At 32.9% G+C, this 26,867-nt stretch overlaps 1 protein-coding gene across 10 annotated transcripts in view; it reads right to left on the bottom strand.

The window, feature by feature from the left end:
* The window catches only part of NCOA2 (nuclear receptor coactivator 2), a 361,814-nt gene that overhangs the window by 192,882 nt on the left and 142,065 nt on the right, over positions 1 to 26,867 (bottom strand). For all 10 annotated transcript variants that reach the window (XM_074207060.1, XM_074207059.1, XM_074207058.1 and 7 more), the window contains one exon: positions 3,104 to 3,160. The gene's annotated coding sequence lies outside the window, so the exon portion shown is untranslated. The remainder of the gene's footprint in view (positions 1 to 3,103; positions 3,161 to 26,867) is intronic.

Below are 26,867 nucleotides of genomic sequence, written 5' to 3'. Positions count from 1 at the left end.
ATATCCTGTGCTTGATTTCAATTGTTGGTTAACATTAAATATAAATTATGTTTATATTTTATAACATATTAACTGTATTTTAAAGATATGGTTAATGAAAAATAGAGAAAAAGAAAAGAGATCATAAAGAACTAGCAATGACTTCCTTAGGAATGGCAGTCCAATATTATTTCCTTCATTGAAAGGAAGAACACTATATATAGAAGCCAAAGTACATTTTAGCAAGATTATCTTATGATAATCTTGTGATAAAGATGAGAGAAATTTCAACTAGACTGGAGAATAATTAGGTAGATTTGGAACTAGTTCAATGGTCAGATTCAAGTAATCAATCAATAACAATTTGTTGACAATTTGTAAGAAAGGGCCAGTGGGAGTAACTAGGGTCTATATTTGGTTTTATACTACTTAATAATTTTATTAATGATAAAGAAAGGTGCATTTATAACATTTTCTAATATAGTAAGCTGGAAAGGCTAACTAAAACTGTAATTTTTAGTCAGTATTCAAAAAGATCTTCATGGGCTACACTATTGGGTTAAACTGAATACAATGGAATTTAATAAAGATAAATATTAAACTTTTACTTAGGTTAAAAAATTCCTCCTAAATACACAATGGGGAATATAGATACATAACAGTTCTGTGAAAAAAAAAGATCAATATAATAATCAAGAAAGTTAATGGAATTATAGGCACAATAAAAAGAAGAATTTCCAGGAATAAGTTAGTCCTCTGTTTTATCCACATCCGGGTAAAATTTATTAATTTTAATTTTATTTCTAAAAGATATTAATAAGAAGGAAATCATATATTGGTGCTGGTCAACTGAAAGAAACTGGAGAGATTTAACCTAAAAAGGGAAATTTGTTATGGCATAAGTTGGACTGGCTAGCCTGAGATAACCTTGCCAACTCAATGTCTATAAACTTAAAAATAGATATACGTGCTCTTTTTTTAATATATCTGTGCTCCTCCTATTTCAGAAATTCAAAAACCTAACTACTAAATGTGATCCATAGGTTCAATTACTAGAAGCTAATAGAAAAACTGAAAAAAGTAAATAATACGGATGAACATGGCTTTAACATGCACTCCATTATGTTTTTCTAATGTTTCCAATAATATTTCTTATGTTTCTAATAATATTTTTTCTTTGACAACTATTAAATTAGCTTTATTCCCTAAAAACAAATGGATTGATGGCACAAATAGCTCAGAAAGTATTTCCTATTTATAGCTTCTATATTTATATACTTAAAACACAAACACTACAAACATAGTTAGTATGGAATTATCTTCAGAATATACAAACATGCCAACAAAAATTTTCTTCCATTCCAATTTAATTCAGCACTCTTCTCAAAATTAAGAAACAGAACAGAAACCAAAAGTTATGAAGACATTTTGAGGCATTCTTTCTTACAGCAACTACTCTATTCAAGAATGACAAAAAAGGTATTATTATAAAGACAGGCCACTCTCTCTCCCCCAGCTTTTCCTTCCAAAAAGAAACAGGTTTCTCTTGCAAGATTCCTTCTACCTCTTCTTTGGCAGGCAAATTCTTTCTTTTCTGAGCAGGGAATCTCAATCTCTCTCTCTCCCCAAAGATTTGGACTATTCATGGTCTTTTGTTTCTTTTCTAGAATATATGATCAAAAGTATACAACTATCTTCAATATGGGGTCTAGAGAATCTTAGGAAACAAACAATAAAAAAGTGAAGTGAGATAAAGATGTAATTTCTAAAATGTAAAGACTATCAGACTGCCTTCTGTGGGGGTGGGAAGCAAGATTGGGGAGAAAATTACAAAATTCAAAAAAAAATGAGTGACTAAAAAAATGTAGTTTGTAAAAACAGATTTTTTTCTTTAGGTTTTTGCAAGGCAAATGGGGTTAAGTGGCTTGCCCAAGGCCACACAGCTAGGTAATCATTAAGTGTCTGAGACCAAATTTGAACCTAGGTACTCCTGACTCCAGGGCCAGTGCTTTATCCACTACACCACCTAGCTGCCCTATAGAAACAGATTATTAATGACTTAAAACTTGGTTTTCTTTCATGTTGTCAGAACAACACAATGGGACCTTACATTGAATGAAGCCTCATTTTGACAGATAAGAAAACTGAAGGTTAAAAGAAACTAATTTGCAAAGTCACAAAGCTAATTAGTTGCAGAACTGGATCATACAATAAAGGCTTCCTCACTATGGACAGTTTTTATTCCTAAAAGAGTATCCTCTTTTTCTGCCTGGACCTCAAGTTTGCTTTCTTGGCTTAATATCAAAACTAATTTATTAACCAATAAATATAATTTTAGTTTATGATCTAAGAGTCCAGTCAAAGCTATTTGGTATTATTTGGTTAACTGCTTTGCTTCCTTCATTTCTTTCCCTTGTAGCTTTAGGATCTTACTCAGTTTGTTTTTCTTTTTAATCCCCAACCACCACAAAGATTTGCCTTTTCTCCCTCCAACCTTTGCTCCCTGCCACGAGTCTCTCTCATATCCTCTAAAGTTTCTCTCTCTACACTTAATTCACTAGATCACTAAGTTTTTAAGTTGGAAAGAGCTTTAAAATATCATCTAGTTCAACTCCATCACTGTATATGAAGAAACTGAGATATAGTAAGGGTAAGACTTATCAAGAATCATAAAAACAGTAAATAGCAAAGTCTAGATACAAAACAAGTATTATGATTCAAAATCTAGTGAAACGAGCCATCTTTTCCTCTTCCACATTTATGGACCTTAAATATTTTTAAAAAGAAATATTAGTAGCAAATCATGATAATAAATGGCACACCTATGCCCAAATATAAGTCCAACATTGAATAGGTAGCATACTCTAAATTACATTAGATGCTATTCAGTATTTAACTCATTCTTTCAGTTTGCTCTCAACAAGCCTTCAAAATAAAACATACCAATCTTCTACCCCTAAAATTAAGAATTTGCAAAAATATAGGAAGGGGAAGATTTATATTCAGCCTTTTAAGAACAGCATTTATTTTTTTTAAGTTGTATTTTACTCAAAAGTATCATTGATTAAACTGTTAAATAAATGACTATGATTATTAAACATATATAGCATTTCCTTTAACTTACCTGAGTCAGTACACAGTGTGAAAGATCCGTAAGTTTGTAGCAAGGTACAAGAGAAAGCTGCAAAACAAAAAACAAAGTTCCTAAAAATCTGCAAAACCAGGTTGAATTCCTCTATAGATTTGTTTTTTTAATATACATTTACAAATTACCACACAACCTTCCTCTTCATACTGTTTTAATATTAAATAAAGAAAAAAGACAGACTGAACCATTTCTATTTACATAAGAATACAGGAACCATTACAAAAATCTGAGAATAATTTTTTTGAATAAAGATTTTATATGCAATGTTGATATTTATGTTGTTTAGGATGAATAGAAACTAATTTTAACTAAAATGATCAAATCTAATTTGCTTTTATGGAACAAAATATTAATTTAAATATCAAAAATGATGCCAAGAGGTTAAAAGTAAAAAGAATGAAAAGATTGTTGAACAATATTAACGTTTTAGCAATTTATGTAGCTTATAAAATTATTTTTTAAATAAGGATTATGAGTACTAAAATCAAAATTTATAATGAAATGCCAATCAGGGTATTACTGCATTAATTAATAAAAAATTAAATTATACAAATACAAAGCTAACCCAATAATCTTTTAAAAACAAATTCACAGCAAGTGCAACTGAAGTGTCCACTAATCTTCTATGAAACAGGATTCAATTACTCTCATCATAATCAGGATCAAACAGTGTATTATGAAAATTTAGAAAGAGTATACATATATATATATATATTTTTTTTTTTAAAGTATATATTCTTTTAGGTTTTTTCAAGGCAAATGGGGTTAAGTGGCTTGCCCAAGGTCACACAGCTAGGTAACTATTAAATGTCTGAGACCGGATTTGAACCCAGGTACTCCTGACTCCAAGGCCGGTGCTTTATCCACTACGCCACCTAACTGACCCTGAAAGTATATATTCTTAAAAGATAATTTCCTCAATTTAGGGGATGCCCATCAATTGGGGAATGGCTAAACGAGTTATGGTATATGTATGTTATGGAGTTCTATTGTTCTGTAAGAAATCACGAGCAGGCCAGGCCAGACTTTAGAGAAACAAAGACTTGCAAGAACTGATGCTAAGTGAAGTGAGCAGAATTAAGAGAACATTGTTCACATTAATAACAACATTGTAAGAGGATCAACTATAATGAATGAAGCTCCTCTCTGCAGTTCAGTCATCAAGGGCAATCCTGAGAGACCTGTTACGGAAAAAGCTCACATCCAGAGGGGGAAAAAAACCTATGGAGACTGAATGCATACTATATTCACTTTTAAACTTCTTTTACATTTTTTTCTTACTCATGTTTTTCCCCCAATTCCTCTTTCATAACATAACTAATATGGAATTATGCTGAACACAATTTTACATGTACTATTTTTACCAGATTGTTTGCCACCCTGGGAATAGGGGAGAGAAGAAGGGTAGCAGAAAACTTGCCAATGGATGAATATTGAAAACTACCATTGCATGTAACTGGAAAAATAAAATAATTTTTAAAAAAAGACAATTTCCTTGTTCAAGGAATACAGCAATGTCCAATAATCAAACTTTAATACTGGAAGCAGAAACAAGAAAATTAGTAGGAATGATAGAACAAGATTTTTATTCCTGTTTTATATAAAATGGAACTTTATTAGTAAATATATATATGAATATATGCCATAAGAGTGTGTGTGTGTATATATATGTATGTATGTTAATATATCACTTATAAAATATATTGACCAACTGTAGTGGGGAAAAAGAAAATAACAAAAATGAACTGACTTCCAACCACTATAAATACATCCGTTGAAACTTCTCTTAAGTTGATAATGATCCCTTAAAATGGTCACATCTAATAGTCTTTTCTCCATGACCTACCTGCCAGGACAGCTGACAACTCTCCCTTTCTCAGGGACTCTCTTCATTTTGAGTTTTCATGATTCTTTCTAATTTTCCTTCTGCTTTTTCTTGATCTCATTTGTTGGTTCTTGATCCATATCCTTATCACACTCCCTAACTGTGATATAATTTTTCTTCCATTGGTCTGAGGTTCATTGTGACATACAAATGGAAGGCTTATTGAAAAAAAAAACAAAGATTTCTACTAAAAAGTGATGACTATCAAAGTAGCTTGTCAGTCTATAATTGGGGTGATATAGTAAAGTTTGGAGAAATAGAATAAAGATCTGAGCCAGGTCATACCTCATATTAGTAGTAGAGCAAGTCTATATAACTATATTAGAGAAGAAAGATTACTAATGGAGATGAAGGAAGTCAGTGACCTCAAAGGAAATTAAATTAAAATCATACAAGCCAGATTGCAAAATATAGCTTTTTCTTACTGAGGCTACACATTAGTGTACAATAATTAGAACAGAACACCAGCCACTTAAATCATATCTAACCTTTGACACGGTTATACCACTAACAGACATTTACCCCAAAAAGACCAATGAAAGAAGAAAAAGAACAAACAGGGCCGAATAGTATTTCTAGCAATATTTTTAGCAACAAAGAACAGGAAACTGAAGGGGTACCAAATATTTGGGGAAGAGATAAATATGACATATGAATGAAAAGGGGTAGTTTAGTGGTATAGTAAACAGAATACTAGACTTGAAGCCAGAAAGATCTGAATTCAAATGTGGTCTCAGATACTGACTAGCTGTGTATACCATGGAAAATTCACCAGACTCTTACTTTATTAACTTCTGTTCCTCCTCTGTAAAAAATGGGGACACACTTTCTTTGCCAAGAAAATTTCATGAGTAGAACCATGGAGTCACTATCAAAGTCAGACACAGCCGAATGGTTCAACAATAATTAATGTAATGGAGTATTATTGTGATGATTAAAAAGAATTCAAAGGAACATTTTTTGAGAAATCTAGGAAAAATATATTAAGTCATGCAGAATGAAATGAGAAGAATGAAAAATAATTTCTAGAATAACAACAGTGTAAAGAAACACAAATTTGAAAGATTTAAAAACACTGATCAAAGCAAATTCCAGCCATATTTCCAAAGTACCAAGATGAAGTATGAGAGCCTATTTTTGATAGGTGACTGAATTTAAGAAGCAGAATGAGACATAAATATTAGGACTTGGCCAACATGAAAATTTGTTTTGCTTCATTGGGCAAATTTGTTAAAAGGATGCTACTTTTCAATAGTAAGTTAAAGGAAAGATGAGAGGATTGGTTCCTCTTCAAAAAAAATTGCACAATTTCACATACAATCCTCTACTTTTATCCGAAAATACTTATGGAAACTAAATTCCATTTAGTGTTACTAAGTTCTGAATAGCTAGAAGTTATACCTTTGGAAATCCATCTATTTGTTTTAACAGTGTTGCTAGCTTTTGCTATTATAAGTCCCTTTTTCTAGCTGTATAACTGCATAGATTTGGTATAGAACCAACTAGACAGGGAGACTGTAAGCATTGTGAAGCTGTGTAGCTGTGATATGTACTAGGGGAGATCTGTATTATTCAAACAGAACCTACAATTATGTCAGACAATAAAAGTCTATTTTCTTGGTTTTTAATAAAGATCTTTGTTTTGTACTTTAAACAAGCTAATTGGCGGTTTATCTTAGAAGTAGTACTCCTATTATATTAGTAATAATTGTTGAATGAAACAATGTTTTCACAAGAATGTTAGAATTACAAAAGTCTCAAAATAGTGTCGTTGGGTCAAAACCTCTTTTCAAAAAACCTCTCTCTTAAGCTACAATGCAGGCCCAGGGATTCAAGTAACAATAGCACAAAATTTATAAATTATAAAAAATTCTTTATCTCAATGCCTATTTTATTATTAAAATAAATCAAGCAATAAACAAATCTTAATTAACCAGCCACTAAGGATCACAATAGCCTTCTTTTGCATTTTCCTCCACATAAGGCTAGTAGTGTTTCAATTTGGGGTACATAATTTTAAGATTTTGATATACTAAATAATGTCCAGAGGAAAGATTAGAAGACATGCAAGGTCCTTGAATCTATGTCACTTATGGATTAGTTAAAAGGAACTGGGCATATTTAGCTTAGAGAAAAGAACTCAGGGAGATTATGATATCTCTCTTTAAGTAAATGAATGGCTCTTGTGGAAAGGAAAGGAATTATTAGATTTGTTATGTCTGGTCCCAGAGAGATTAATCAGGACTTGTAGGAAGAAGTTACAAAGAGGTAAATTTAGATTTATTAACAGGAAAAATACATCTTTTCTTGGAGAAAAGAAGTCCAATTTTAAGCCTAAGGACCCAAATTTTAAAGGATTAAATAATTTGCCTACAAACTACATAGCTAATAAAGGACAGAGTTGGAACTAGAAACTCTATGTCTAATTGACTTCTGGTTTAGTACTTAACTAAGTCAAGTTTTTTTTTCTTAGGTGAGAATGCAGCAAAAAATTTTTTAAATTTATAATTAGAGGAGATTAAAACCAATTTATAAATTATACAATTTTACTTTTCCATAATATTCCAGTTGCCTGAGAAAAATCTACATATGTATGTATGATAAGAAATATTTTCAACTAACCTGAATATGAAATATACCAATAGCCTGTAAATTACATCAAAATATTACTTAATAATTTTAAATAGTCATCTCCAAGATATAAAGAGAAACCAGTTAACACTTTAGGACAATGAATCAGCACTTGATATCAAAATAATTAATAATTTCAGGAAAATTTCAGACTGCAATGTAAGTTCATAAAAATGAACATCATTTCAGTATAATGGCAAAATCTAAAAGACAATAAGAGAAATGGAAATGACACTCAAAATGACTACAAAATGCATAAAATCTATGGATCAAACTACCAAAGCAAATTAAATACTGGTATGGGTTTGATTAAAGAAATATAGGAGACCTTAAACTCCTGAAGGAATATTCAGTGATTATGACTAGGCTATATCAATCTAATAAAAATGATAATATTACCAAAGTTAATTTACAATGTTAATGCTAACACCCAATGATCATATAAATCAGGGTTATCCAAAATACAGCCTGGTGATGCAGTGTGATTTTATGCAGCCTGCCTGTGGGTTTTAATTTTCACAAACAAAAAAATAAAATAATAATTTGCATGGAATGTGTATTAGAATTTTTAAATTCCATCACTAATAAATAATATTGTACATATTAATTTTCTTTCATGCTTTTAAGCAGTATTATGGACAGAATATAGTGCAATGGAATTTTCTTTCAACTGATTTGTGGGATGTGTTCTGTCTGTAAGATGCAGAGTACGCACCTACTTTTATATGGTTGTGCTGTTGCTTTGTTGTTTTGTTTGCTTTCTCACTTTGAGCCTTTGTCTGTCATATTGATGAAGCATGTTCCCCCACTTTCTTTTTTTTTTTTTTTAGGTTTTTGCAAGGCAAATGGGGTTAAGTGGCTTGCCCAAGGCCACACAGCTAGGTTATTAAGTGTCTGAGACCGGATTTGAACCTAGGTACTCCTGACTTCAAGGCTGGTGCTTTATCCACTACACCACCTAGCCACCCCGTTCCCCCCACTTTCTAAGAAATTAGGAGGCAACCTTTCATATCTAAGAACCTTGACCCGGAAATCCTCATAGTGCTATATCCCCTGAACATGCATGTGCATGCTTGTGAAACTTGAGAGCACAATTACCATGCAATCATACTATTAGTTTTTGTTTGTTTAGCTATCGAGGTAGTCAGTACTGCTCATCAAGTTTACATATTGTGATTTATTTCCGTGTTATCCACAGTAATCTTAATAATTTCATGAAAGCTTATATCATCAAACAACTATGTCTGAGAAAAAAACTGAAGACAAGAAATAAGTATATCAAAGTTGATGGGAAGCTATTTGATTACAAACAATAAGAAAAAATTCAATGTCTTGTTTGCAAGAAAATTTTGTCAGTGCCTAAAGACATTATACTATATTACACAGTAAAAAATTTGAGATGTATACTGGAGAATCAAGAAGCACCATTATTGCAGAATATAAGAAGAAATTGATGCCACAAATGAGATACTTTGCAAAACTTAGCACTGTACAAAATTCTAGCCTTGCCACTTCGTATAAAGTTGCATTGGAGTTAGCAAAAACCAAAGTCTTTTAGTGATGATGTTAATGAAAAAATGTGCAATTGAAATGGCAAAACAATTTAATAAAACAAAATTAACTGAGAATTTAGAATCAGTGGCATTATCGCATCAGACTATCTCAAGATGGGTAAAACACATGATCAATATGTTTCAAGAAAGCTGTGTGATTTAATGGCTACATTTGAGTACTTTTCATTATATGTGGATAAAAGCACAGATCAAACAGATGTAAATTAACTTTTAATTTTTGTTTGAACTAATCAAGAGCACTTCTCTATTAATGAAGAACTCCTCTGTCTTGCATCTTTACATGAAACTATTAAAGGTACTAAAGGAGTTCAAAAATCTGTTGTAGACTATATAGATTTGATAAATGTCCCTGCATCGTAACAGATAGGGTTAAAGCTATGATGAGGACTGCAAGTAGTTTTAATGAACTATTGAAACAAAACAATATTAACTGCCCTACAATTCACTGCATAATTCACCAAGAAGCATTATGTGGGAAATTTCTTTATCAAGCCAATGTTACTCAAGTCACTATAAAAATAACTAATATGAGAAGGTAACAGATCTCCACGATTTCTTGAGTGAAATGGATGCTGTATATGGCGATTTGCTCCTCCATTGTCATATTTGCTGGCTGAGTGCCAGAAAATGTCTGGAATGCTCTTTTGCCATTCAAAAAGAAATTCTTTAATATCTTAAAATGATGTAAAATCTGACAGAACAGAACTCGAAAACCAAATGCAAGATCTCACATTTTTATCAGATCTTTCATTTTTAACAGATATTACCAACCATTTAAATGAGTTAAAACTTAAAACTGCAGGGTAAACAACAAAATAATGCTTATTTATATGGCATTTGAATGACTTCAAAAATGAACTGAAGCTTTTTAAATCAACACTGACTAATAATATTTTTACTTTTTCTGATTTGCAAAGAACATTTCAAGGAAATGAAGAAGTTTGAGGAAATACCATTTTTATCTCATGCAAAGTACACTGAAATGATAATTGAAAATTTTAAGAAGTGATTTGGTGATTTTTAAAGAACTTGAAGATATTTCAGTTTCTACTCAACCATTAAATATCATCATTGAAAACGAAAGTGAAAATCTTCAACTGGAATTCTGTGATTTCCAAGCACCCTTTTATACTAATAGAAGTGAAATAGGAGAAGATTTTTTTTTAAATTGTTGTCAAAAGATAAAATACCCAAAATTGAGGAACTTTGGGTTAAAGATGTGCTCAATGCTCAGAAGCACCTATTTATGCAAAAACACATTTTCAACTATGAAATTTAATAAATCAGAATATAGATGTTCACTGACAGATCCTGTGGCAAATTTACTGTGATTGGCTAATGCAAACATAGAAATGGACATAAATGCTTTAGTAAACAAAGCCAGGCTACTGCAGAACTCTCACTAAAATGGCAAATCAAAATGTATCATCTACTGTTTCAATAAAAACTTTTAAAAGTACCATAATAACTTGTCATAGGGCTTGCTAAACCTAAGGTAAGACTACAAATTAACTATTATATTAGTGTACTGTATTTTTTATTTTGGGTGTGGTTCGTGAATTAATTTATTTTAATGTGGCCCTAAGTTATAACCTGACATAAATTATTCCTGATATAAATAAAATAATAACAAAATCCACTTCAAATCTAGAATATCAAGGGAAATAATGAAAAAAAGCAGAATTGAAGGGATAATTTTGTATGTTATGAACAGTAACCATAAACCAAGATGTGCCCTGGCATCTGGCAAATTTCATCTAAAAAATGGTTGTTCCTTTCCCTTCCTTCTACCCTCCCCATTCAGTATTACTTAATAAAGATAAGATCAATGGCAACAGACTTCCTTACTAAAGGACAATTAGATGTAACAGATCCAATAACTCAACATTCAATAAAAACTGCTAGGAAACTTGTAATGCATTCCTTGAGATTTAGGCTCAGATCAACATCTTATGCCAAATTCCACAATCAATTCAGAATGAAAACATGATCAGAATATTAAATAACACTGATATAAAAATAAGAAGAGAATCTAATTATATCAGATTTTTTTTATGGATCAGCCTTTTTTTGTCCTTCCTCATCTTTTTTTTCCTCTAAAAAAATTCAAATGGGAATTTCCTCTGAAAGTTTAATGGGAAGTTATAAAGGGGAAATTTAAGTGATATAAAAATAAGATATATCATTAAAATATATTTTTTAATTACCTAATTCATTTGTTTATTAGAAATAGCTAGGGCAGTTAGGTAGTACAGTGAATAAATAGAGCACCAGTCCTGGAGTCAGGACCTGAGTTAAACCCAACCTCAGATGCTTAATAATTACCTAGCTGTGTGGTCTTGGGCAAGTCACTTAAACCCACTGTCATGCAAAAAAGAGAAAGAAAAAAGAAAAGAAGAGAAATAGCTAAGTAGTCCAATGAATAGACTACTGCACTTGGGAAGCAACATGAGCTAAGTTCCAATTTTTTCAAATTAACTGTGATAGTGGGCAAATCACTTAACTTGTCATAGCCTTAGTACCTCATCTGTAAAACAGATGAGATGTTAATAGCACCTACCTCACAGGTCTGATTGTGGGAATCACATGAAAAAAATACAAACTTAAAAGTGTTATATAGATATGAGCTACTGTTTAAGTATTTCTTTCCTCTCTTCCATATTCTATATAATACATCCCCCTTAGTAACAGATACCAAAAAAAAAAAAGGTGGGGGGATGTGAAGTGGAGGGAGCAGTTCTGAAAAAGGAACTACACGTCACCTAACTTTAAAAAATTATACATTTCTGTTGAGATGAATGATATTGCTTTAAAGGTTTTCCCTATGTGTCAAAGTCAAATACTCCAAACTGGAACTAATTATTTCTGAAGAGATGACAGATGAAGGTGCTTTGTTGAACAGATGATAAAGGCACTTGAATATTTAACCCAGAGGTGATCACTTTGTCATTCTAGGGATGTTATTTGAATCTATGCAAAGAACTGATAACAGGAAGATAAGAATTAATATCCCCGTTGCATAGAAGAGAGGGGAAAATATTAGACAAATCATATATTAGATGAGCCCCTGGAACTATGTTAATACAGAAACAACTATAAAGTATATTCTTGCCTCCTTGCTTTTATGCTTTTATATATTTCATCGAATTTAAGCAAAAGATGACAGTACTCTAATCTTTCTGTAGACAACTAAGAATCTTTTAGTTATGTCAATAAAAAAATGTTTTCCACTGGGAATGGAAAATCAAAACTGTGAAGAGACTAAATTGTTAAGTGATAAAACTTAAACCTGATAAATATAAGTAAATTTGCCAAATGAAAGCATTATTTCTATTTTTCCCCCCCTTCACTGTCCTCAAGGACTACTTACTGCCATATCAAAGATAATTGACATACATGTGATTTACTGGTCACCATTCATTCAAATTTTATTTCTATTCATTTTGATATGTATCAAAGATAATTCTAATAACCCTTCTACAAAAGTTGTCAGATAGAAAAAAGTCACTCACCTGTATACAAACACATCAATTACATCTTGAAAAATAAGGAAAATTAGACCACAAAATTGCAAAATTTCATAATAAAATACTACACTTCACCAGACTCTTTTTCTAGTTTATTTATCACAAGGTTTGAAATATAGAAAGACAATTGTCTCCTAGGACTTTAATTTGTTTTACTTGATGAGTCCTATTTTTTAGAAGTTATTTATTTACCTATAGGAAAACGATCTACGAAAACACAAAGGGATAGCGGAAGAGCAGATCAAAAAGGAAATTAGTGTGACCAGAATATTTGCAGATAAAAGAAAAAAAAGCACAAATTAGGAAGCCTAGAAAACTACAGGTTGAATATATATATATATATATATATATATATATATATATGCTGTGTATATAATAGAGAATTTCATAGCAAATATTTTTCTTTTCTACTATGTATACATGAAAATACTCATGATTATGTTCTGAATTAAAATCTTTTTTTAAAGAAACTAAATTAGGGAGGGGGAGCACCTAGTCTACTTACTATAGAGAGCATGCTGCTCTCTATATATCCACACTTGAATTTCACTCCATTATTAACACCTCTAAAAACTGTGAGCTCCTTTCAAGATTTTGTTCCTGGACTAAGTATACTCCTTAGTTTGGCAGTGCTTCTCACAAACCGTAGTATGTATAATTATCTCTTTATCAGTTTTTATTTCACATCCAAAGTAGTATTAAAAAAAAAACAGGATTCAGCTGACTTGGCAGAAGATTCATTGCTCTCAAATGAATAAGCAATAATTTCATTTTTCAGTAAGTTATGAATACAAAAGAATTTAAACTTTTTAAGGGCAGGGATTATCACCCTAACATCATTATACCTTATTACTATTCTTAGGTATTTGCAAGGCAAACGGGGTTAAGTGGCTTGCCCAAGGCCACATAGCTAGATAATTGTTAAATGTCTGAGACCGGATTTGAACCCAGGTACTCCTGACTCCAGGGCGGGTGCTTTATCCACTAAGCCACCTAGCCGCCCTTACTTTATACTATTCTTAACATATTTTTATTGAACTTACTTAATCAAATTTCAGAGACTACATCACTATAATAATATTCTTTAGCTAACTAAATTCCTAAATGGTTGATGCTCCCCCAAATTGACTCTAAGTGTAGTTATAAATCATAATGGGAGATGGTATATACATAAATGTATTCAAAATAGAATCATCTTTTTTTTAAAAAAAAAAAAAGGTTGGGGGAGGCTAGGTGGCACGGTGGATAAAGCACCCGCCCTGGAGTCAGGAGTACCTGGGTTCAAATCCTGTCTCAGACACTTAATAATTACTTAGCTGTGTGGCCTTGGGCAAGCCATTTAACCCCATTTGCACTGCAAAAAAAAAAAAAAACCTTAAAAAAAAGGTTGATAAGTCAATTTAGAAATATATTTTCACATTTCAAATTTTAACTTTTAGTGTTACATTTCACTATCTGGATACAAACTAAATTTAATGCAACCTTAGTGATCCAAGTCATGGTCAAATCTGGTAGTACTAGAGTCTAAAATCTGACTGCTTCTTTTAAAAGAGACAGAATGGCCTTAAGTTTAAATCAGGACTCCTGATAAGATGTACTGAGCCGTCATATGAAGAAAGTCTTATATTTAAAGTGATTCTATCTACATGCAATGACAAGAGTCAGGACAATAATAATGAAGGAGTAAGCAGTTATTCATTCCAAGTAGGAAAATGAAGACTCCTATAATGTATAGGTATAAGAACTAGACATCATACATTCTGCAATCACAAGTAATACTATCAATCTAAAAAGAATATATATTTAGCAATATTGTTCAAAGTTGTGAAGCACTTTGGGTAGGGTCAGGATCAGGATCAGGTCAAAAGCTATCTGAAATTGTGAACTCCTCAATCTACATAATCAAAGAAAAACTGCTGACACAACCAAACAAATAATACTGTAAACCTGAAAAAGCACTAATTATCAAAAACTATTACTATGAGCTATTAAAATATTGGTATGAATCCATCAACAAGTTGTAGATAATACTCACAGATTACAATTTTATCTCTAAATAATAATAATAATACAGAAACATCTATCACCTGAAAATTAGGCAAAACTGTTATCACCCTAACACCATGCCTTATACCAGGGACTGTCCAAACTAACTTTTAGAAGTTTTTATTGACTCAAGCGACAAAATATTTTGATTTGCCATTTTAGTGAAATCTCTGTGGTAGTGCTCCTTCATTTACTAAAGCATTTAGTAAACCCAGAAGGGTTGGTATAAAATCACATTGCCCTGCAGGCCACATATTGGATAATCCTGTTTACTATTCCTTATAAATTTTTACTAAATTGAATTTCAGAGATTGCATTACTATAATAACATTCTATTTTTACTATCTTTTGTAAACTGAACTATTTTTAACATTTTAAAAAATAAGGCACTTCTAAACTTTAAACTGCAAATTCTATAAATCCCAGAATCCTACATAGTTGTCTTTCACAAATCCAAGACAACTTAATTCATAAGATTCTTATGTTCTGTCAGACATTTAATCTTGATAAAAAATTAAGGAAATTCAACAAGCATTTATTAATCAGCAACCAGGTCCAAAAAGAATCACTGCTCTTTCAGTAAGTACATATTCTAATAAGGGAGACAATGTGCCATTAACTCTATATAAACAAGATATAAACAAAATATTAATCTCAGAGGGAAGACACTTAAATTAAGGACGATAGAATTGTATTTAGGACTTGAAAAAAACAAAGGAAAGCATTTTAAGTATGCGGATAGGAAGAGAAAAATACAGAGTAATCAAAAGATATCAAGAAGGAAAAAGGTCCTTTAAGTACAACAGTATTTATAAAAACTTCTTTTGTGTTGGCAAAAATTTGCAATGTAAATGAATATCTCAACAGTTTGAATGAGTTTTGGTATATGAATGAGATACTGTATGAAATATATATAGAAATATTTATATAAACTGATTCAAAATCAAGAAGAATTAATACTTTATCAAGTAAGTATTACTAAAAGAATGCTTTTGGGGACATAAAATGAAGAATTAATTAAGCAAGATCAGAATAAAGTATACAGTAACAATATTGTTTTGAAAGTTACATTCTTATAGAAAGGTTCTTAAACAAAAAAAGAAAGATAAAATAGATAACTGAAAAGCTTCTAAAAAAGTGTCTACTTAATCTACCTAGGACAAGGAAAGCAGCCAAATGTGGAAAAAATCTCTATCAAATCTCCCTCCTTCAGTCTGGTAACCAAGGGAGATATATTCCAGAGGAACAATCAGAGGAATATGAACAAACAGTACTCAAAAGAAGAACCGCAAAGTATTACCAATCACATGGAGGACTGTTCCATATTACATTAGAATTAGAAACCAAAATAATTCTGAATTTTCACTTTACACATTGCAAACTTTTATGGATAACAAAAAAAGTTATAATCAGCATAAGAGAAGTTGTGGGAACATAGTCACACTGATGGATTGTTATTGGTGCAGTGAATTGGTGCGATAATTCTGGAACACAATTTGGAATTATGCAAATAAGGTATCTAAAATATCCATACCCTTTGACCCAGAGATTCCACTGCAAATTCATACCCCGAGTAAACCAGTAACAAGAAAAGTACCCATATACACCAAAATATTTATAGCAGCATTTCTTTTAAGAGCAAAAAATTGGAAATAAAATAGATGACATCAATTGAAGAATGGCTTATCAAACTGTGACTGATGAATGTGAGGTATTATTAAGGTCTAAGAATCAAGAAAACAAAATATATAAATAATGACAATGTAAAAAGAAAATATACAAATTAACTGTGAAATCTGCAAAATTATAACTTTCTTTGCATGTAATTGGAAAATTAATTCATTAAATTAAGAAAACTAAATTGCAAAATCAAAAAGTTCAAGCATAGCTCAAGAAATCAAAGAGGCCACTCCAAACTACCCCTTCATGAAGATGGGAGGCTGCAGTTTTTGCACATTTCACATGTTTTCAAGAATTAATTATTCTGTTTTTCCTCCTCTTTTTTTGTTTTTTGAAAAATAAAATGACCACTCACCATTCCACAGGACCAGAGAAGAAACATTCTATCCAATGTAGAAAGGTGATAGATTAAGAGAACAGCATCAGACATTTATTATTTGTATACGGACATTGAATAAGTTTGTTTGCATGACTATGCCTATTTTTAAGAGTATTCCATAAATGGCTGTAATGTAAAAATAGCAAGACTATATCAATAGAACTTAAGGAAGGAGGGGGAAGGAAAAAATGTACAGAACTGTTAGATGTGGTATCTAGTGCAAAAACAATAAGGAGGTCAGGTATACTCGATTGTAGGGTATATGAAGAGGATTAAGGGGAAATAATAATAATAAAGACTGTAACAGTAGGAAGGGCACAGGTTAAGGAGAACTTTAAAAAGCAAACATAAGATTTTAATATTTCCTCTGGGGGGTAATAAGGAGCCACACCAAAGGTTAATGAATAGGAGGATGACATAAATAAATCTTGTTTTTTGGGGGGGGGGGATTGACAATTGAAGGATGAACTGGAATAGGGAGAGAATAAAAAGTTATTTCCAAAATTTGGGCTTGAGGTAATGAAGGTTTTAATGGAGGAAGAGGGGAGTACTGAAAGATATAGCCAAGGAAGAATTAATAGGATTTTGCAATAAAATGGATATGAGGAGTCCCTCAATAGACATTTACTAAATGCCTACTATGTTAAGGTACTATGCTAAGTGTTGGGGATAAAAAAGAGGCAAAAATAATCCCTGACCTCCTAGGGCTTGAGGGAAACAACAAGGAAATAGTATATACTCACAGGATATATACAGGATAAGTAGGAATATTTAAAGGGAAAAGGCAAAAATATTAAGAGAAGTTATGAAAGTTATGAAAGATTCAGAAGAAGGGATTTTAGTTAAGATTTAATTAAAGGAAGCCAAGGAAGCCAGCAGTTAAGGATGAAGAGGGAGAGCATTCCAGGCATTGGGAACAGCCTGAGAAATGTCCAGGGCTGAGAGGTAAAGTATCTTTTTTGTCATACAGCAATAAATTCAGAAAGCATATTTCCATAAACTCAAACATATTTTGGGGAAATCAGGAATTTCCAAATAATAAATTTTTTCCTTTATCCTTCCTCTAATCCCTATTTATTTCCCACAGAGAAGGTTTATTCACTTCAACTTCAGTATGTCTTGACATATCTTGATTCAACAAATATAAAGTCCATAGGTTTAAATAATGAAGAGTGAAATGGAACCAGATAGACAATTCAAGACAAGACCCTAAAAAAAGGTCAGAAGTTACTACCTTTAAGAATATTTTCATGTTAAATTTCTCTCAAACTATTTGCATATTTTGCAAATTTAAATATTTATCACACAATATATTAACAACTACAACTAGAAGTCATGTAGTCTTTTTTGTCTGTTTCTGCAAGGCAATGGGATTAAGTGATTTGCCCAAGGTCACACAGTTAGGTAATTATTAGGTGTCTGAGACCAGATTTGAATTCAGGTCCTCCTGATTCCAAGGCTGATACTCTATTCCCTAAACTACTTAGCTGCCCCTTGAAGTCATTTAATCTAATTCCCTCACTGTACATATGAAGAAAATAAAGCCCAAGAAAGGTGAACTGAAATAACACATACATACATACACACACACACACAAAATCAGAAAAAATGTCTCTTCATTTCATATAATAATAGCTAACAATTATATAGTGCTATGCTCCAGGAACTTTACTACTTTGCTAAGTGTTTTATATTGTTATGTTATTTAATTTTTCACAACAGCTCTGGGATGTATCTACCATTTTTCAAGAGGGGAAACCAAGGGGAACAGAGATTAACTGACTTGCCCAGGCTCATTTAGATAGTTTCTGAAGTGAGATCTGAACTCAGGTCTTCTTGACTACAGGGCAACACACTCTATTCACTGTGCAATCTAGATGGTGAAAGAACCATATGAAGCTCTCTTTTAATCTCAATCAGATACCATGGTGGGATAAGTTTTAATTACACAGTAAGAATTTACTAAGCATTTCCTGAACCCCTGGACTCATTCTTCAATGATTAACATATTCTGGACTCATCAATTCCTCCCCATTCCAAAGATTCTGAACTCATCCTACAATTATTTAAACCCTGTTTTTAGTTCCTCACTGACCACTCCCTTATACATGCTCCTCAATCAAATCCCTGTAATGTTTCACTGGAAAACTACCCGGGACCACCTGTTTGCATGGTGCTACCTAGAATACCTGCTCCATAGTTAACACACTAGTTTTTATCCTTATTTTTATTTTAGTTTTTGCAAGGCAATGGGGTTAAGTGACATGTCCAAAGTCACAGAGCTAGGTAATTATTAAGTGTCTGAGGCTGGATTTGAACTCAGGTCCTCCTGATTCCAAAGCTGCTCTATCCACTGCACCACCTAGCTACCCCACTAGTTTTTATCTTAAACTTTTTCCAATGATTCTTCCATCTTCATGAGATGGCTGAGAAATGGCTCTGACTGGTTATACTTTCACTAATTCATCCAGTCTCATTAGTTATGGTGGAAGAGGTGGAACTTTCCTTGCTCTCCTGGTGCTCCCTTTACCACCATCTTTATTCAGTAAAGGATACTGAGAGAAAATAGTCAGGAAGAGTATCAGAACAAAGTAGTCATAATCAGTAGTTCATACAATCCATATGGTCTCTCTTCTCCTCAATTCCTGCCCTTCTACAGGGCATGTATAAACATATATATATACAGGAATATTATTATACATATATTATACAGGAATATATATATAAAGATATATAAAGTTAGAGATATGAATACTCTTTCAAATCCCTAACTGTCCAGTTGCTTCAACTTACTCATTTCCCATGACTTACTCCTCTTCCTCGGCTTGGATCTTGTCCTCCAAATGTTCCACTTCCATGTTCATGAACTCTGAATTTCCTTTAGTTGATCAAAATCAAAATCATCATGCCTAGTCCTCTTCCTTAAAATGTCAAACCCTGTTCTTTATCTTCCTTGTTACTTCTACTACTTCTACTCTTTCCTTAGTTCTTTCTCAGACCTTACAAAGACTTAAATTCTCTTCCCTTCTCTATCTTTTCTAATTGGCAAACAGTTCAACTCCATTATGTTCTTGAACTCTGAAACTATTGTCTGATCTTAGCCTGGCAAGCATCAGGCCTGAAATATTCTCACCACCTGTGGCATTCATTCCTATTCACTTAAGACTACTAAACAAATTTGAAGATCACAAATTTAAGCTTCCTAGATTCACAAATTTGTTAAAAAATCACAACTGGGCACCCACTGCAGCAAAGCAGTACTTTTAAACTTCTCCAATTTACTCACTATCTTAACCATCACAATGGATTTTCCAAATGTTTTCATCTTACTTCAAGCAAACAACGCCCAGCAAACCCTCTCAGCTAAGAATCTTGCTTCATATAACTTGCTGAAAAAATTAAATCATTTGCTGAGAGTTCCCTCTTCTCCATTTCACATTGCTAAGATTCCTTCTTCCATTTTTCCTCTTTCTTTTCTATTTCACATGCACAAATGATGCCATTTCAACTCATTTTCCCCAGCAGATCACTCCCTCTATCATTCTCACCTTTTCACTTATCTTCAAATTCTATCCAATGGTTACTTGGGCACTTTTTTACTACCAACAAACACTTTGATGTTTCCTCCATCCTCAAAATGCTCTCACCTGATCCATCTATCCTTGTTAGCTATAATCCTATATCTCTTCTCCCTTTTGGGGGCTATTCCTTTAGGAGACTGTCAATACCTGGTGCCTCCATTTTCTTTCCTTTTATTCCCCTAATTCTCTGCAGTTTGGATTTCAACCTCATCATTCAACTGAAAAAAACTCTCTCTAAAGTCATTAGTTCTCTCCTCATTGCCAAATTCCACATATTTTTTTCTATTCTCATCCTTCTTGACCTCTCTGGAGATTGTGATGATCAACCTCTTCTTAATACTGCTTTTCTTCAAGGCTGGCTTTCATAACTACTAATCTATTTCTCTCTTCTGATACTCTTCCTACCTGTCTATTTCCTCTAAGTCTCCTTTACAGGATATTTATCCTGGACACATCTGTTAATTATGAGTATTCTCCAAAGATGTCTTAGGCCAGGTCTTCTCTATAAATAAAATTTCACTTAGTGACTTTATCAACTCCCATGTAGCTAACCATTTATCTCTATGGAAATAATTCTTAGATTTATTTTTCCAGCCCTATAACCTCTCAACCTCCAGATCCAATTTCCAATAAACATTTTAAATTGGATGTCTTGTAGACATCTTAAATTCAAAATGTCTAGGACTCCTGAAACCTCTCCTCCTATTCCTAACTTCTCTAACACTGTTAATGAAATCACTATCCATCCAAGTGCCTGTTCTCAAAACCTAGCCCTCATTCTTTCTCACCCTCCCATATCTAATCTGTTGCCGGGTCTTACATTTCTGCCTTGTATGGTTTTCTTCTCAAACACTGCCACCACCCTGGTGCAGGTCCTCATCACCTGACACCTAGACTATTGCAGTAATTTGCTGATTGGTCTCTCCTTTTCTAGAGACTCTTTTTATTGATTTTATCCCATTTATCCATTTAATTCTTATTTAAATACTACTGTTTACATGGTGTTTCTCTCATTAGATTAATCTCCTGGAGTACAGGATTGTCTTTTGCTTTTATTAGTATACCTAGACCCTCAGCAAAGTTCCTGAAACATAGCAGATGCTTAAAAATGTTTATTGATTGATATAATATGTGACAGGCCCTATGTTAGGCAGAGGGAATACAAAGAGAATTAAAAGTCTTTTTTCTTCAAGAACCTAACATTCTAATGGAAATAACAATCAGCAATGGGAGAGAGTGTAAAAGTTTTCTTGGAGGAATATTGGATGTGAGCTGTCATGAAAAAAAGGGGGGGGGGGTGAGGACATGGGTGTGAGGAGGAAAGGCATTCCAGGCATACAAGATAGCCAGTTCAAAACCCAAACAATTGAGAAATGAAGTATCAGATAAAAGCAACATCAAGTGGGTAAATGTAGCTGGATCATAGAATGCACGACTATAAGAAGAAAACTAGGAAGATAGGGTAGTGACCAAAATATGATGAGTTTTTAAAAACTAAGAAAAAGCCTAGTTTTGATCCATGAAGTAGATGTTGTTGTTCTTCCATGAAGAGGACCAATAAGTGAATTGGATCTAGTGAGGCAGGGCTCTGAAAAGTCACTATCTCACTCTCTCCTCCTCGGATGAGGTGAGTGCAGAGGAAAGATGGCCCTGAATGCAGTGACAGGCTTTGGTCAGTTTTAAGTTGAGGTTTTTCCTAGGTCTCAGTTTGTCTGAGGCAAGACCCATTCAATCATTAAGTAGAGGTAAGAAATGAGCCAAGAATGGACTCTTTTACCTAGCCACAAACAAACAAATAAAAGAACAACAAACAAAGAAAGGAGCAAATTTTTATAAAAATATAGGAGAAAACCCTTCAGGGTTTCTGGCAAAAACAGAAACAATTGTCATTTACACTCACTCAGAGCAATCAGAGCTAAAGATCAAAGGAGATTTGGGCGGGACCAAAGGTTGGCCAATCAAAGATAGCCAGAGTGATCTGGACTTAAGGCAGAGCTGTCCAAAGTGCAATTTATAAAGGGCGGGGGGAGAAGGGGGTGCTGTAGGTTTACTGGATGCTTTAGTGAATTGAAGCAGAGCACCACAGAACTCTTATTAAAATGACAAATCAAAATATATTGTGCATTGTTTCAATAAAAACTTTTAAAAGTAAGATTGGACAGCCCTGAGTTTAAGGCACTATTCTTTTTTTTTTTTTTGGCAAGGCAATGGGGTTAAGTGGCTTGCCCAAAGCCACACATGTCTAGATATGTCTGAGGCTGCATCTGAACTCAGGTACTCCTGATTCCAGGGCCGGTGCTCTACCCACCTAGCCGCCCCTGCACTATTCTTCCAAAAGAAATTTAGCCCCTAAACCCCAAGTATCTTGTGAGGTTTTAGCAGAGATTAAGATTTATCTTCCCTGGGCAGAGCACCCACAGGTAAGGGTATGATTCCTTATGTGGATAGGAGGAAGGGAGAGGCTAAGGAAGAAGGGAGGGAAGGGAATAAGGCAAGGATTAGGGAAGATCCTGGAGGTAGTAAGTAGCCTGGGAATGGGAGTCACCTGAGCTACTGACCTCAATGGAGTTTGCAAAGGGGAAAGATTCATGGAAGGGATATTAAGACAGACAGGTCACTTCACTAGGTGAAAAGTGATCAGTATATGAGATAGGAGAAGAAGAGAGGCTCTCTGAAAGGATAGATTAAACTATATACTGAATACATTGTGAAAGCAGGAAAAACAATATTTTTTCACAGCCTAGATATGTGGGGTTAGTAAGAATGAGATAGAAGATGACACAATGAGGTTGTTGTAAGCCTGGGTGACAGTGGGTAGAAGTGCTATGGACTGGAAAATGAAAGCTGGAAAGGGGATTTTGGAGAGTAAGAGAACTAGTTCTATTTTGAACAACTTGTGTTTTAGATGCTTATGGAACAAGTAATTCAGTATGTCCAAAATACAACTAGTAATAGAGGACTATAGCTTAGAAGAGAAATTAGGGATAGATATACAAATCTGGAACTCATTTGCACAATCGCCAAGTGAAAGAGTTTAGACCAAAAAGAGAAAAGTACTCAGGGCAGAGACTTGGGGATATCCACAGTTAACAGCCAGGAAAGAAGACAAGAAGGAGGGGTCAGACTGGTGGAAGAAGAATCAGTAGAGAATAGAACCATGAAAACCTAGAGAAGAGAAATTCAGTATGAAGGAAGAGATAAGGAGCAACAGTCAAAAGTTAAAAGCAGAAGGATCAAAAAGACTAATTATATAGCAAATCTCCAAAACTTCAATTAGCTTTAAGAGATCTTCCATGTTGAAATAAAGTAACTACTGTGCTATCAAACTTTTAAATTAAGTTGAAGGTAATAAATGTTCAGGATATAATCCATAGTCAATTTTTCAATATATATATATATTAAGTTGTCTTGGTATAGAAGCCAATTTAATAGCTAACATTTATATGTGACTTTCAAGTTTTCAAAGCACACACACACACATACACACACACACAAAACAGATAAATATACATAAAATGTATAGGTTATATATTATACATATGTATATACACATAGGTAGATAGATAAATAATCTAATTAGCACTAAGATTTTATTACCTTTACCTTTACGAACTTTTTTTAATTTAAAAAAAATTTTTTATGAACTTCTAACAATGTCAGTATCACCTATGTGGTAAACCTGTCACTTGAGAATCCAGATAGCCTTGTCTAGAGCAGGAGTGATTAAACTGAGGCCCTTTATTTAAAAGTGTAAAAATCATTCTTATTTTAGGCAAACAACAAGGAAACACAACAAATTTGCTGTCCCCAGGAACAGGGCCACTATAGAAACTTTGCATCTTACCATTTTTCATCATTGGTCCCTTGTGCTCTGATCATTTAGATATAACCAGACAAAGTTCCTAGTGGGCTAGCCTAAGATGGGGGGGGGGGCAGCTAAGTGATGCAGTGGATGGAGCACCGGCCCTGGAGTCAGGAGTACCTGAGTTCAAATCTGGCCTCAGACACTTAATAATCACCTAGCTGTGTGGCCTTGGGCAAGCCACTTAACCCCATTTGCCTTGCAAAAACATAAGAAAAATAATAATAAGATGGGGGAAAACTAGTGCGGATTTTAAGAATAATAAAAAGATCACAATAAGTTTTAAAATCTTCAGGGGGGAAAAACTTGTCTGAAAATGTATTTTTAAGGGAAATAGGGTAGATAAAAGGGAGAAGTGCCTTGAAATCTATGTTACTGACTTTTTCAAACTTTTTATGTCATTAAATTATGAACTAATAAATACTATAATTGTAATAAAAATTGAATATTCCAATGCTAGGACTATTAGTCCTTTATGTAGTCATTCTAGGCAAAAAGAATCATATTATTTCTCTCTTTTGAAAGAATTCTCAACTTCATAATACCAAGGTGAGAACAAGTATACAAGCAGTATGTAACCATGCTATCAGGAGAGTGTATATCTGCAGATGTCTTTAAAAAAGGCAGTCTTTCCTCAGTTAATATCCTGAGGGATGTGATTTATAGGATAATGGAAAAGATACTAGATAGTCAGGAGAAACCTGGGTTCAAATCCTATTCATGAAAATTACTTATCTATGTAATAACCACCAAAAAAGCTTTTCTAGGTTTCAAGATTCTTCATCATTTAAATGGGGATATTATCTGTTCTGCCTAACTCACAGGTTTCTTTTGAGCATCAGATGAGATAATATATGTAAAGTAACAAAAATTCAACTCTTAATAATACCTTAGAGACAATAGCAACGAAATGAAAATTTTAAATTAGCAACCTCATTGTAAGATTAGATCCGAAGTTGTACAGTGCTGGTATCAACACTATTACTAGAAATTTAAATAGAAATGGAAGGAGAGAGCAATACTTCTGATGATCAATCAATTTTACCTCCTTTTATCTACTCTTTCCTGAAAAGATACTTTTTCAATCTTCCCCTCTTCTTAAAAAGTCTTGTTTGCCAAATCTCATAATTACCTTAGCCATATCCCACTGATTTCTTTCAAGCAGAAATAACTTTGCTACAGTGGGCTAAAGTATTTCTTTTTTTAAGTCTTCACTCTCTTCCATCAATACATTTCTTTAAACAAATCATAATTTTGCTTTAAAATGTTTCACCCAGTTAGTAAATTTCAGATTATAATAAATGAAAAGCATACATGTTAAAAGAGGGTTACTGTCGCATAGTTCTTCTTCCACATGAGCATATACATGAACATATTTATCTTCAAGAATGATTGGGAAACAAAGAAACCTCTATTAATTTAATTTTTTTTAAAAAAAAGAACCTTAATTTAGCTAAATGTTACAATTCCTTTAAATACTCAAACTTGCTAACATTTCTAAGTTTCATTTTCAGCAACTTTTGATCTAAATCTATATAAACATTTAGATTACCTAGCAAAGCTTCTTCATTTAATTCAAGATAGTTTAGATAAATGATGTAGAATGGATTACCAGAAGAGAAAGTATATAATTTGACAATGTAACAAAGCCAGTACTGCCAAAACACCCACATTAAAACAAAATTTAGACAAATGTAAATAAATTTCCCCAGATGAGTTTTTCTAAAAATCTTATATAGTAGACCCTCAAAGAAAATCAGAAAACATTTCACATAAAAAGAAATTAGAATCACATTAAGACACATTAAAGAAAAAAGGTAGCATTTACCTATCAAGTTCTTCCAACAAGCCCTGGCCTTCTGTGGGTAGCATTTTAATGAACCAACCATATAAGTATCCAAGAGGCTCAACCCACATTTCCTGATTTCTATGACAAAGATTGTCATTAACCTACCAAGATCATCAGGAATGCAGTACTAGTGTGGCCACACTTAAATAAGCCTTTCATCTACTTCAAGCAAAACAAAAACACTGTAAAACTGGTATGGCAAGTTACACAACTTAAAGCTATTATCCATTAGTTTCAAATGAGCCTGCCTGACTAATCAGCGTACTTTAGACATGAAAAAAAAATACAGAATACAGAATTTAATTCAAACTTGGAAAAAAATAACTTCTAATCAATTCAAGGATTATTCAGAAGCATTTTTTCCCATCAGGTTCTACACGCTTTATAATAAAAAAATTCCAATTAATTTCTCTAAATTGTAGATGGCTTGAAATTAAATGCAAAAATATGATAATCTTAACAAAGTCATAAAATTCTGTAATGCGAAAACTGGCATAAATCAAAGCCATGAGCTTTTAAAAGTTCCTGGTATTCAGGAATGTTGGGTGTGGGTTTTTTTTTAATTCCCTGCTGTAGATTTCACCTGTGAACTTGATTTCTCAAAAATTCAATGCTGTTCAAAATAATGTGCTTTTATGTGAAATGTTTCTACCTCTTAAATTAGTTATTATCAATGAATAGTTATACTCAATTCTATATCATATCCTATAATGTTTGCCACAAGAA

Source organism: Macrotis lagotis, chromosome X (genome assembly GCF_037893015.1).
Source record: "Macrotis lagotis isolate mMagLag1 chromosome X, bilby.v1.9.chrom.fasta, whole genome shotgun sequence".
Classification (NCBI taxonomy): domain Eukaryota; kingdom Metazoa; phylum Chordata; class Mammalia; order Peramelemorphia; family Peramelidae; genus Macrotis; species Macrotis lagotis.
This window is presented reverse-complemented; position numbering and strand designations above follow the sequence as displayed.